Raw genomic sequence first — 11138 nt, 5'->3', positions numbered from 1 at the left:
TAGTTTAGTCTTCCCTCCAGGCGCTTTCAAATATTGTATATATAGTATTAAAGAAAATTTTCAAAGACGCCTGGAGAGAAGACTAACTGGACTTACAATTTCAAAGTCCGATATGTTTGACCTGCCACCGGAATCAACATATTTGTCAAGTATCAGTCCTTCAATACAATTAGTTCTCCTTCCAGACCCCTTCAAATATTTCTATATACAAACATACGGTAACTTAAAAAACGGCTGGAGTAAAGACTACTTCAAGTTAAACTTTGAAAATTATATATTTTGGACTTTGTACCGAAGTTAAGTTTTTTCTCAAGTATGAGTGCTTGACTAAGTTTAGTCTTCCTTACAGGCCCTTTCAAATATTGTACATATTGTATATATCAAAAAATTTAAAGTCGCCTGGAGCGAAGACTAATTACACTTACACTTTCAAACTTCGATATGTTGAACCTTCCACCAGACTTAACATTTTACCAAAGTATGAATCCTTAACTAAATTCATTTTTTCTTCCAGACGCTTTCGAATTTTTTTATGTACAAAACAAATGGTTATTTTAAAAACGGCTGGAGCAAAAACTACTGGGAGTTAAGATCTCAAATTTTTGAATTATGTTAGTCTGGATGAGACCTATCTACACTATTAATTTCAACTCTTAACTATATACTTCATATACTGCGGAATACCTGTAACTCTAACCCTAACCCTAACCCTAACCCTAACCCTAACCCTAACCCTAACCCTAACCCTAACCCTAACCCTAACCCTAACCCCTAACCCTAACCCTTACCCTAACCCTAACCCTAACCCTAACCCTAACCCTAACCCTAACCCCTAACCCTAACCCTAACCCCTAACCCTAACCCTAACCTTAACCCTAACCCCTAACCCTAACCCTAATCCTAACCCTAACCCTAACCCCCCAACCCTAACCCTAACCCCTAACCGTAACCGTAACCCTAACCCTAACCCCTAAACCCTAACCCTAACCATAACCCTAACCCTAACCCCTAACCCCTAACCCCTAACCCCTAAACCCTAACCCTAACCCTAACCCTAACCCCTAACCCTAACCCTAACCCTAACCCTAAACCCTAAACCCTAACCCTAACCCTAACCCCAAACCCCAAACCCTAACCCTAAACCCTAACCCTAAACCCTAAACCCTAACCCCTAAACCCTAACCCTAACCCTAACCCCTAACCCCTAACCCCTAACCCCTAACCTTAACCATAACCCTAACCCTAACCCTAAACCCTAAACCCTATCCCCCTCGGGCGTAATCTGGCAGAACTCTCTAAACCGATTTTGGTCGATTTTCAGGTTTTGAGTGTTTTGTGTGTTTTTTCTCATGCTCTTTCAGGTGGGCCAAAAAATAAGTTCTTATTCGGTACAGAAAGTTTTTTTTAGAAAGTAATTTTGGCAAAATTCCTGAGGAGAGAGGGCGATTAATCTGGCAGAACTGCGTAAGTTGAGATACGAAATGAATTTTCCGATGTTAATCAGGCAGAACTGCGTAAGTCGACTTACGACAACGCTTGGACCAAGGTGTTCCTGCTTCCCGCACGGACATGGTGTGTCTTAACACGCGCCTGCGCGACCTTGGTAGTGACGAACGCGCTGCGCGTTCAAGCCAGCAGTGCCTAGCTAGCTAGACACGTCTTACGGCTACGTGTATTGTACACGACGACAGTCACGCGAAGGCAATAACCCTCGTTACTCTTCTGGGAAATTGCCACTTTCTTTCTCTTCATAGACTGCCAGGCTTCAAAACAGGTCAATATGCGGTATGCCTTACTATTCAGTTTTGCTACAATTTAGTGTTCTTTAAGCCTGGAGCATTTCTAGATCTAACAAACGTGTATGACATCACGCTCCAGTCAACTTTAGGCCTACTTAGTACTGCTGCAGCACTTGTCCATTGTTAGTGTACGTGAAATCAATATACTGTGCGGTGACGTAGGTCACGCGAACAACAATATCTGTCCAGGCCTCGAATTAACCGACGGCCACCGACGGCCATGGCCGTCGGTGCCCCTCTCGTTGGCCGCAATGCCCTTTCTTCCGTGATCAAAGTTACGGCCAAAAAAAAAAAATGTGCCCTTTTTCTTGTGGCCGTGGTGCCCTTTTAGAATGAAAGTTCTTGTTTATGACGTATAATATGCCCTTTCTCAAAGTCTACACTTCGATAAGCTTGAACAAATTTCCTCATCTCAAATATCATACCTTCTGTTCAGTTCACTCGTGTCCCAATATATCTGATTCAAACTCAACGAGACGACGTGTACGTACACTGTACGGCCGACCGGCTTTGATCGTTCCGGCTGTCTCCGCAGCGCAGCGGCCATACAGTTACTAGCTAGGTAGTACACTTCCTGGACTGTATTCATAGTGTGCCCGCGCGTACGTGCGGAAGTATGTTGATGGTGTCTGTACGTCGAGTGTCGCTGCATGGACCTGCCTATAAGATGTGATTAATTTTCGGGGCAAAAAGATGCCTGCATTAAAAACTCATATATTGCTTAAATTTCAAGATGACATTTTTAGGGATTATAGAGCAGTGATTCAGGATGGTGTAAATGCATGTAACTCATTTTTCACCAAAGTGTGGGTTAACATTATAATGCACCGACCCCTTCACTTAAAAGCGTCTTGAACTAAGACTAACCATATTTTAGCAATGATACTTCCGTAAAATAATTGTGCCTGTTTAAGGTTCGACATATATAAAATGTGAAAGCTTAACTCTAATTAGTCTTGCTCCCATTCGTGTTTGAAATGTCATGTACAATTCTTATGGAAGGGTGCAAAAAATTTCAGAAGTCCGAAAAACCCGTATGGTTTATGCACATGTACTAAGCCTATGGGGTTTTCGGACTTTTTCCGACAATTATTAAATATAAATCACATTCAAAGAATCACAATATCTGCTATTAAAAAAAAATGATGTATGAATACCTGCGTTTTTCATTTCAACTTTAGAAATAATAATTGAATATCAATGATATGTAAACAATCACAAGATATGGGCTATACCAGGCAAATAATTTGCTCTACTTTGATGAGAACTTTATCAAAAAACCATAATGAAATATGACTCATATGGAAACAATTACGACAAATATGCTATTAATGAAAGTGCTTTATGAATAGTTGAAATTGACGTTGATTGAAACTTCATTTAGAAAACGACAATCACATATAAATCAGATGTGAATAATCGGGACATTTATGCCATTGAGACAATACTCACTATAGCAGCATTTACACCTACTAACAGCGCGATTTTTAAAATCGCGAAATTTTGGTTCCACCGTTTACACTTGCGCAAAAGCATGCGAAGTTTCAGCTTCACGAAACATCGCGATTTTTTGGTCGGTAGTGCGCATGTGTAATTTACCTCTCTTCAACGCGGTAGACGAGTGGAAGCGCGGGCTATTCGTATTCACTGCAGTGCAGTCTATTTTGCTCACAGCTAGCTAGCTGGTTGGAATGTTGAGCCGCTAGCTGGTTGGAATGTTGAGCCAGGGCATTTTATCAGTTCAATGTACACATAAATTTGTGTTTCTTGAGAGTTTAAACTTACGGTAAAACTATATAGCTTGCTATATTAGATCACATACGTAGCAGGTGTGTAAAACTTCAGCTTAGTATGGGAAAGTTTATGAAAGTAGCATTCAGGAGGATCATGAAATTTCGCCGATATGACGAAAGTGAGAAGTAGGCTCGTTTTTTAGTATTTCATCAGGCGACAGCAAGAACTCACCATTGCTTTACCGACACTTGTTACGTAGGCTACTCCTGTATTCCACAAAGTCAACGTATGCCGAGAGCAGTATGGGCACCCCCAAAATCAACGCATTTCTGAGAGAACATTATTTTGTTAAGTCGTTATAGGGTGATGATACGTGGTTGGAGAACTTCAGGTTTCTTACTAGTTTTCATATACAATATACAGTAGTTTCATCAGGGAGGTGAGAGACCACGAGCCGAGGATCGGCCGTTTACCTGTACATGATGTACCGTGTACTCTGGCCATCGGTCCCAAAGAGGGATCGGGAGCGCGCGTAAACTCCCGGTGCAATCCGATACCGAAAGTCACGTGATGAAAGCAGCTTGGGTTTACACTCGCTAAACTTCGCCTCAAACATCGCGATGTTTCAAAAAATCGCACTCCGGCTGGCGATTTTTCTGACGATGTTTCGAGGGCGTTTGGGTGTAGTTGCTTAGCAACTTGCACCCAAATGTCGCGATTTTAGAAAAAAAATCGCGATTTTTCCAAGCAAGTGTAAATGGGCCTTATGTCAATGATGGAGCCATCTGCCGCCACCTTCAGGATTGCCGTTAACTCCTAGCATGTCCGCCATCGGTTAGAACACCCTTCCTTGTGTACGAAAGGTGTTTTGTAACTCGCAATTTAACATTATCCGTCCCTCCGTCATCGTCAGGTAGAGGCCGGAGTGCACCTCGAGGTAGTGTATACAACGAGGCGGTGTTAGTTCCATGAAATGGCTAATTTCGTCCTCGCCCCATCGCATCCCATGTTCTATTACGGCGAATTGTGACATAGTTGACTTCTCCTTCGGTCCTGATGACTACCTTTGAAAATATGAGACACAGAAAATGGGATCTAAATAAGTGGTTTTAGAAACAAATTGCAATCATCGCAAAAATCCAATTTAATCAATAAAAGGTTGCCAGTTTATGGCTTACTCGATCATACTTCGTCATACTTTGTTATGCTTTGTGATATTTTGTCCTATTTCTTGCCATTTTTTTTTAAATTTAGCCAATGATATTAACTTTTGTCTGACGCTAATTTACCGACGCTAAAGGGTAGTTACAGGGATGGGATAATAATGTTATGCAACATTTCAAGAACTCACATCTATCCATTCGCCAAACGTTCTCCAAAATTCGCCGTTTACCATGATCTGGTTGTGGTTGGTTTTCTTTATCACTTGTTCCACTTCTGCCATAGTGTAGTGTGTTGCCCAAGCGTTGTCGAGACCGAAGGCTCTCGGCTATATTGAATACAAATAGAAAAGAGATATAGCTTCGTCACCGACAAGAACTGGAGCTCCAGTCAATGCCAGTGATACTGCTCCTCATATGTGGAGATGAGAGCAGCAGATACTCTGTTTTCTCGTCATTGAGCTTCAGGAAGTTGATGTTCATCCAGCTGCGAATCTCCTCAATGGCGGCACCAAAAGCAACAGTTGCACATTCTTCAGCGCCTCCAACTTTGGAATCAAAAGTGAGGTAAAGCTGGGTGTCGTCGGCATAGTAATGTGCACCAAGGCCATGTTGCTCTACGATAGAGCCAAGAGGGATAATGTAGAGTGTGAAGAGCAATTGACCAAGGACTGAGCCCTGTGGTACTCCATAGCGAAGGGAGGTCTCAGGGGACAGCTTCCCATTGATGACTACTGCTTGTCTTCTGCTGCTGACGTAAGACCTGAGCCACTGGAGAGCAGTTGCATCAATTCTAAAATCTTTCATCAGTCTCTCCAGAAGGATAGTATGGTCAACAGTATCAAAGGCAGCTGTCATGTTAAGTAGAACAAGGGAAACTGTTTTCCTGTCATCAGTTGATGTAGGGATGTCATCTGAGACCAGTGGCGTAACTACGGGGAGGGGCCTGGGGGGCACGTGACCCCCCCCCCCCCCCCATCCGCTGGTTAAAAAAAAAAGAAAAAAAAGATTAAAGCGAAGAAAAGCTTGCCAAAATGGTAATTCAAGGGTTAGTAAACTGCTTTTGAAATTGACATGAAAGTGAGATCAAGAAATAAGATATTTTTCTAAGGGGGTGTTGCAAGAAAGTCGAGTTGCAATTGATTGCAAATATCTATTGCAACTTTGCAATAGATAGATCGATTGCAACCTGCAATCAATCGCAAATTCCTGTTGCAAGAAGGGAGCTTGCAATTAATTGCAAGCTCCCTTGCTGTATTTTGTATTTATAAAAGCGACTGGCAAGACAAGCCTAGCCAATTTGTCAATTTTTCAATGCATTTTGCATGCATATAACTCCATATAGCTCAATGTGTTGTGTCTCTCCTGTGGTGGAGGCTTGCTGTGCGATCGTTGGGGATTCGAAACAGAGTAAGTTACAAAAATTATCGATTTTGATCACATTATTTACTCATTGTGTCTTGTATTTAAAAGAGCTAGTTCCTTAGACTTACTTCTTATAAAAATTTTCTTGAAAAACGGGAAAATGTGTTTCCTATAACTGAAAGAGTTGTGGCCATCATGAACACTCAGTGGGCACAGAGTACATCAATCATAGTCCCACACATAGCTTTTTTTGTAAGCATTTTTTCTTGCATTGTCAAGCTCCTTTTTTTTTTCTTTTTTTCTTTTTTCCTGCTGCCAGGGGCAGGGCTCCATGTCTATAGGCCAGCTCAAGAAAAAAAAAAGTCGATGTCAACTAGACTTTCTGAAAGTACTCTATAAAAGTGTGAAAATGATTTGAAAAGAAAGTTCATTATCCAAATCCGCTACTTTCAAGCAGGATTAGGAGCTATCGGTAGACTGGAGTGCTGGTGAATGCTGTATGGCGATGAATACAGAATAGGTGCTAACCGTTAGGCCTACGTTACGCCTTACACAATGTACGTAGCCTACTACAGTCTATACTCTAGTCTAGAACCACATACTAGATTTTACATAGCCTAGGCCTACCCCCTTGGCCTCATTCCCCTCCTGTACATGTGGGCTAGTTATTTTGTCGTGATACTGTCCATGGACCATGTGATGCAAAAGCTTGCTGAATTTTTGAATTGATGTGTATTTTTTTTTTAATAGGCCTACTCGATTAGACTCTAGATGTGGTCTAGGCCTGTGTTAGGCCTAGCGTCTAGATAACTTTATATTAGTATATAAAATAGTCTGTAGGCCTATTTGTAATTTGGGCTAGTTTCTAGACCTAGCTAGGGTATGGGTTTAGATCTAGGTAGGGCCTGGAGGTTCTAGTAGAAGTTCTACTTTTGCAGGTCATAAAGAAAGTTTAGAGTTGGCCCCAGGGTACGTGCTCTACGATTTCACTATTTTAGTCCAACGGCTAGAACTAACCAACCGTATCAGCGACCCCAACAAAGACGTGTCGTTATTGATATTGGTGTAGGCCTACAGCGCCCTGGGGTTAGTCTAAAACCTTCTTTGAGCAGGGAGGTGGAATCAAAGAGGTTGGAGAACCTCTGTGGGTGGAATAGACCTTGCTTTTTTAGGTTGTTCTGTTCTGGAATTTGGACGGATCAATTGAAATCTTGCAATTTAGTATTGACTTGCTGTATCATTAATCAATAAATAGCTAGAATTTAAAACAAACAAGGGCCAAGTGCATCTGTTTGGGTAACTATACACAGCCCAGGGCCCCAGTCGCTGTACTTCGCAACGCGTCTAGTTGGGCTGCTTTTTTTTTTTTTTTTTTGGGGGGGGGGGAAGAAGTTGAACCATATCTGTAGCAAGTACAGTGTACCTACAAGTAATCAGAGTTGCAATTATAGTACCGGTACTGTAGTGTAGTGTATCAAACAGTGCCAGTAAATAAGTTTTGTAATGCAGTGTGTAAATATAGGTCTATAGTCACCAAGGCTGAAATTTCAGACAAGAAGCGTACGGATAAGATGAGCAAACTGACTGTAGGATATCCAAGCAGAAATATTTACATGTGTCAGTGCTTTTGTTGAAAACAAGTGGTTGAAGGGGTATATGAAAGCTACCCAGGCCTAGAATTCAAGTGATTTACTTGATGGAGTCATAACTATGAGTACAACAATTCTTTATGCTCTTTTTGTTTGTGGAAAGAACAAATAGGCCTTGTTAGAATGCATTTAAACAAATGGTATTTATGGACACTTACCAATTAGATACCAGAATTTACATAGTACTCTGCTCCTTACAAGGTGTGTGCCACCCTATACCGTAGTGTAGTTGTATGTAACCCCGTAGGCCTACCCAAGCCCCATGTCACAGTGACCTCCGCATTTGGGAGATGAGGAAACATAGTTGAGAGTGCTTGCAATAGGCAGGACACATGAGAGCCTTATGGATGTGATTTGCAATGTACATTTATACAGCACTAAAAATATTGTACGTGTCTGCATATGAATATGAGTGGGGGATGATTGATTGATGGGCAGTCAACAGTCAACCGTGCCTATGTCAATTTGATTTGGACTAAAGAAATACATGTAGATTCTGCTTCAAGAAATTTGGCTTATGAAGATTAAAATTAGTAGAATATAAAGAGAAGAGGATGTGAAAAGACCGTAGACTTTGGTGATTATTTGACTTTAATATGCAAGGTGAATGACTGTATAGAGGGTTAATTTGTTACAGAGGGGAGGATATGAAAGTAGTTCAAAGAGTGTTCCAACATTATTGTAATATCAAGAAAAAAGTGCCTGCTTCTAAACATCAATGTCTATTTTGTTCCTACACTGTTTGGTTGTAATTTTGCAAATTCTCATTGCTCTTTTGTACTTCTGCACGATGAGACAATTTTATCTGTTCTATCAACAGGGAAAGGAAGAAAAAGAGGAGAAAACTATGTTTCTTCAAGACCAAGACTCACTCCAGCATGAGAATTCCAGCCAGTGCATACAGACAGTAAGTGAACATTGTACATTGTATGATAATTTCTAGTCAAGAGAGAGAATGAAATGTGTAGAACCTCTCAGCTTGAAATGTTAATATATTGATTTGTTGGAATCTGTCATTATTGTTTTAGGATAAATTCTGACGTGATGTCTCATTTGAGGATACTTGTACAATGACTTCATCCTACCGAACAAGAAAATGTAAAGCATGGCGTAGTAATGAGTAAAGAAGACTTCGCGGCAGTTCATAAAAGATTATAAGCAAAAATGATGCATTGAAATTTACATAACACAAAGTTACCCATAATGAAAGGAATGTTTTGTACAGCAATGGGTTTATATTATGTATTAATAAAGAGTTTAGACATTAAAATCTCTTTATCAAGCCCCATGAAAACTGAAAATGCTCTACATATCCTGACAGTAGCATTCAGGCCTTCATGATTCAGGTACATTGTATTATTTCGGCACATGAAGTTGCATGTAATACGCATTTTTCAGTATAATACTGATTGTTTGAAATTTCCCTCATTTTCAAATCAAAATGTTGGCACCATCATACCTTTACACAAAACGACTTTGTGAGTGCAATGTTTCCATTTTTATTTCCCATTTCTTATTTCTTCAATATTTCTTGTATCATGTATAGGTATAACTTCTGTGAATCAAGGGGAATGGCAGCTGAGGGCAGACAGACCAAACTTGATATCAGGAGACGGTATACACTTCAAAGGATGAGCAGCTCGCTGTCAACAATGAGGAAAAGTGCGAACAAAACAAGGCAGTGATTTTTTAAACACATTTCATCAGGCTGAGGTCATCACTCTTAGAAAACAAGGGACACGCGAAGCAAGCAGTGTTTCAGAGCTGCAACAAGTGCATGGGCAGTAATAATCTCAGCTGCATCACATGCATCCAAGTGTGCTAGCTACAATAATAGCACGTTGTGCTTTTCAAAGATATTGAAGAGTCCTCGGATATTTCGCCCCTGTCACTTATTCTGTGTGGGTCATTTATTCTGCAGTACGTGTATTAGCACTGATAATGGGGTAATCATCCTTTTACTGAACCAGTGTTCAAGAAGTTACGAGTAACATCCAAAACCCTCTTGGCAGAAAACATATTGCAGAGCCCTGTTTTGTTCTTTTTCATGGGAAGAAATGTTCAGTCCATGATGTGAGTATGTGTATATGCAGGGAGGTGACTCACCTCCCTGGTATATGTATGTACTCTGTAAAGCACCACAGTTTGAGTTTCTAGAGAGCTGGAGGACAATTATAACTTAAATATACAAGAGTAATCTGGCCATGAACATCATGTCTATGGACATGTTTTACTATATTTTTTTCCTTACCCTGGTCCATTATACACTGTAAATACAGCTACTACTGTATTCATAATCTCCAAGGTAACAGTTCACCTGTCCTTGTTTTGTTATTCAAACCATAAAATATGGTTTGTTACTCTGAAGGCTTGTAAGTCTCAGCCATATTCCATTTCAGGCTATCAAACCTATAGAATAAGGAACATTTAAAATAACAAACAGTTGTAATAAAGGACATCATCGTACTCAAAACTGCCAAAGTATATTGTGAGACATTTCATGTTTCTTGGTGGTAAAAAAGTTCTTTAATAATTACTGGTTAAAATTATGATGATCTTGATCTTGTTTACAGTTGCGTAGCACCACCTGGGGGCAGATGAACCTGTGCTGTGGCAAGATTGCACTGAATTTGATTTCTCAGCAATTGAACCACTTATTTGTATTGCATTCATGGGTCTTAGGATGGTTCCCACTAGAAGGTTTGAGAAGGTAGTTACGAGATACTGTATGTAGTAAACCATATTTTCCAACAAATTGCATCTGTTTCACACTAGCACAAAAGATCAGTAGATACTGCTGTGGGCCAATTTGCAGATTACATAACTAATCAGTTGTACAAAGTTACATGTATACAATGAACACAATGGTGAATCTTTTTTGGTTAATATGTTGTTTCCCAATTGATATTGTAGCATAATTGAACACATTTCTAGGGCATTTGCATACATTTTTGGGCGAAAAATTAACAGTTCTGCATGTCGGAACTATTCTTCGCTGTAAAATTTGGTTACCATAAACTTGATAAAGACATGTTTGTATGAGTAGATCACAGCACAAGTATACAAGTGCAGATAAGTTACATGTATATAAGCTAACTTTATGCATGGTTGTCTTGATATTCAGTACAAATGTACTGTATTAGTACCTCTATGACCATGCATGCTTAAAAGATATGCATGAGTGCATGACAGTGGGGAACACACACATGAGTATTCAGCCATAGATGTGGGTTAATTTTGAGCTCAGTTGATGGTATGATCTGGGATAGATAGGGCTTATGGAATGGGAAGAGAAACTTGGTGTATTTCAGATGTGAGTGCATGATGTTATCATGAAGATGTTCGTGTCATACACTACATATGTATGTGTTCAGTCGTGCTGAACTGCAGAAAAGACATAAGGTATAGAATACAGATTTCAATGTGGAGGC

The sequence above is a fragment of the Diadema antillarum genome, unplaced genomic scaffold (genome assembly GCF_040938485.1).
Source record: "Diadema antillarum isolate AM-2024a unplaced genomic scaffold, OU_Dant_1.0 seq00000791_RagTag, whole genome shotgun sequence".
NCBI lineage: Eukaryota > Metazoa > Echinodermata > Echinoidea > Diadematoida > Diadematidae > Diadema > Diadema antillarum.
This window is presented reverse-complemented; position numbering follows the sequence as displayed.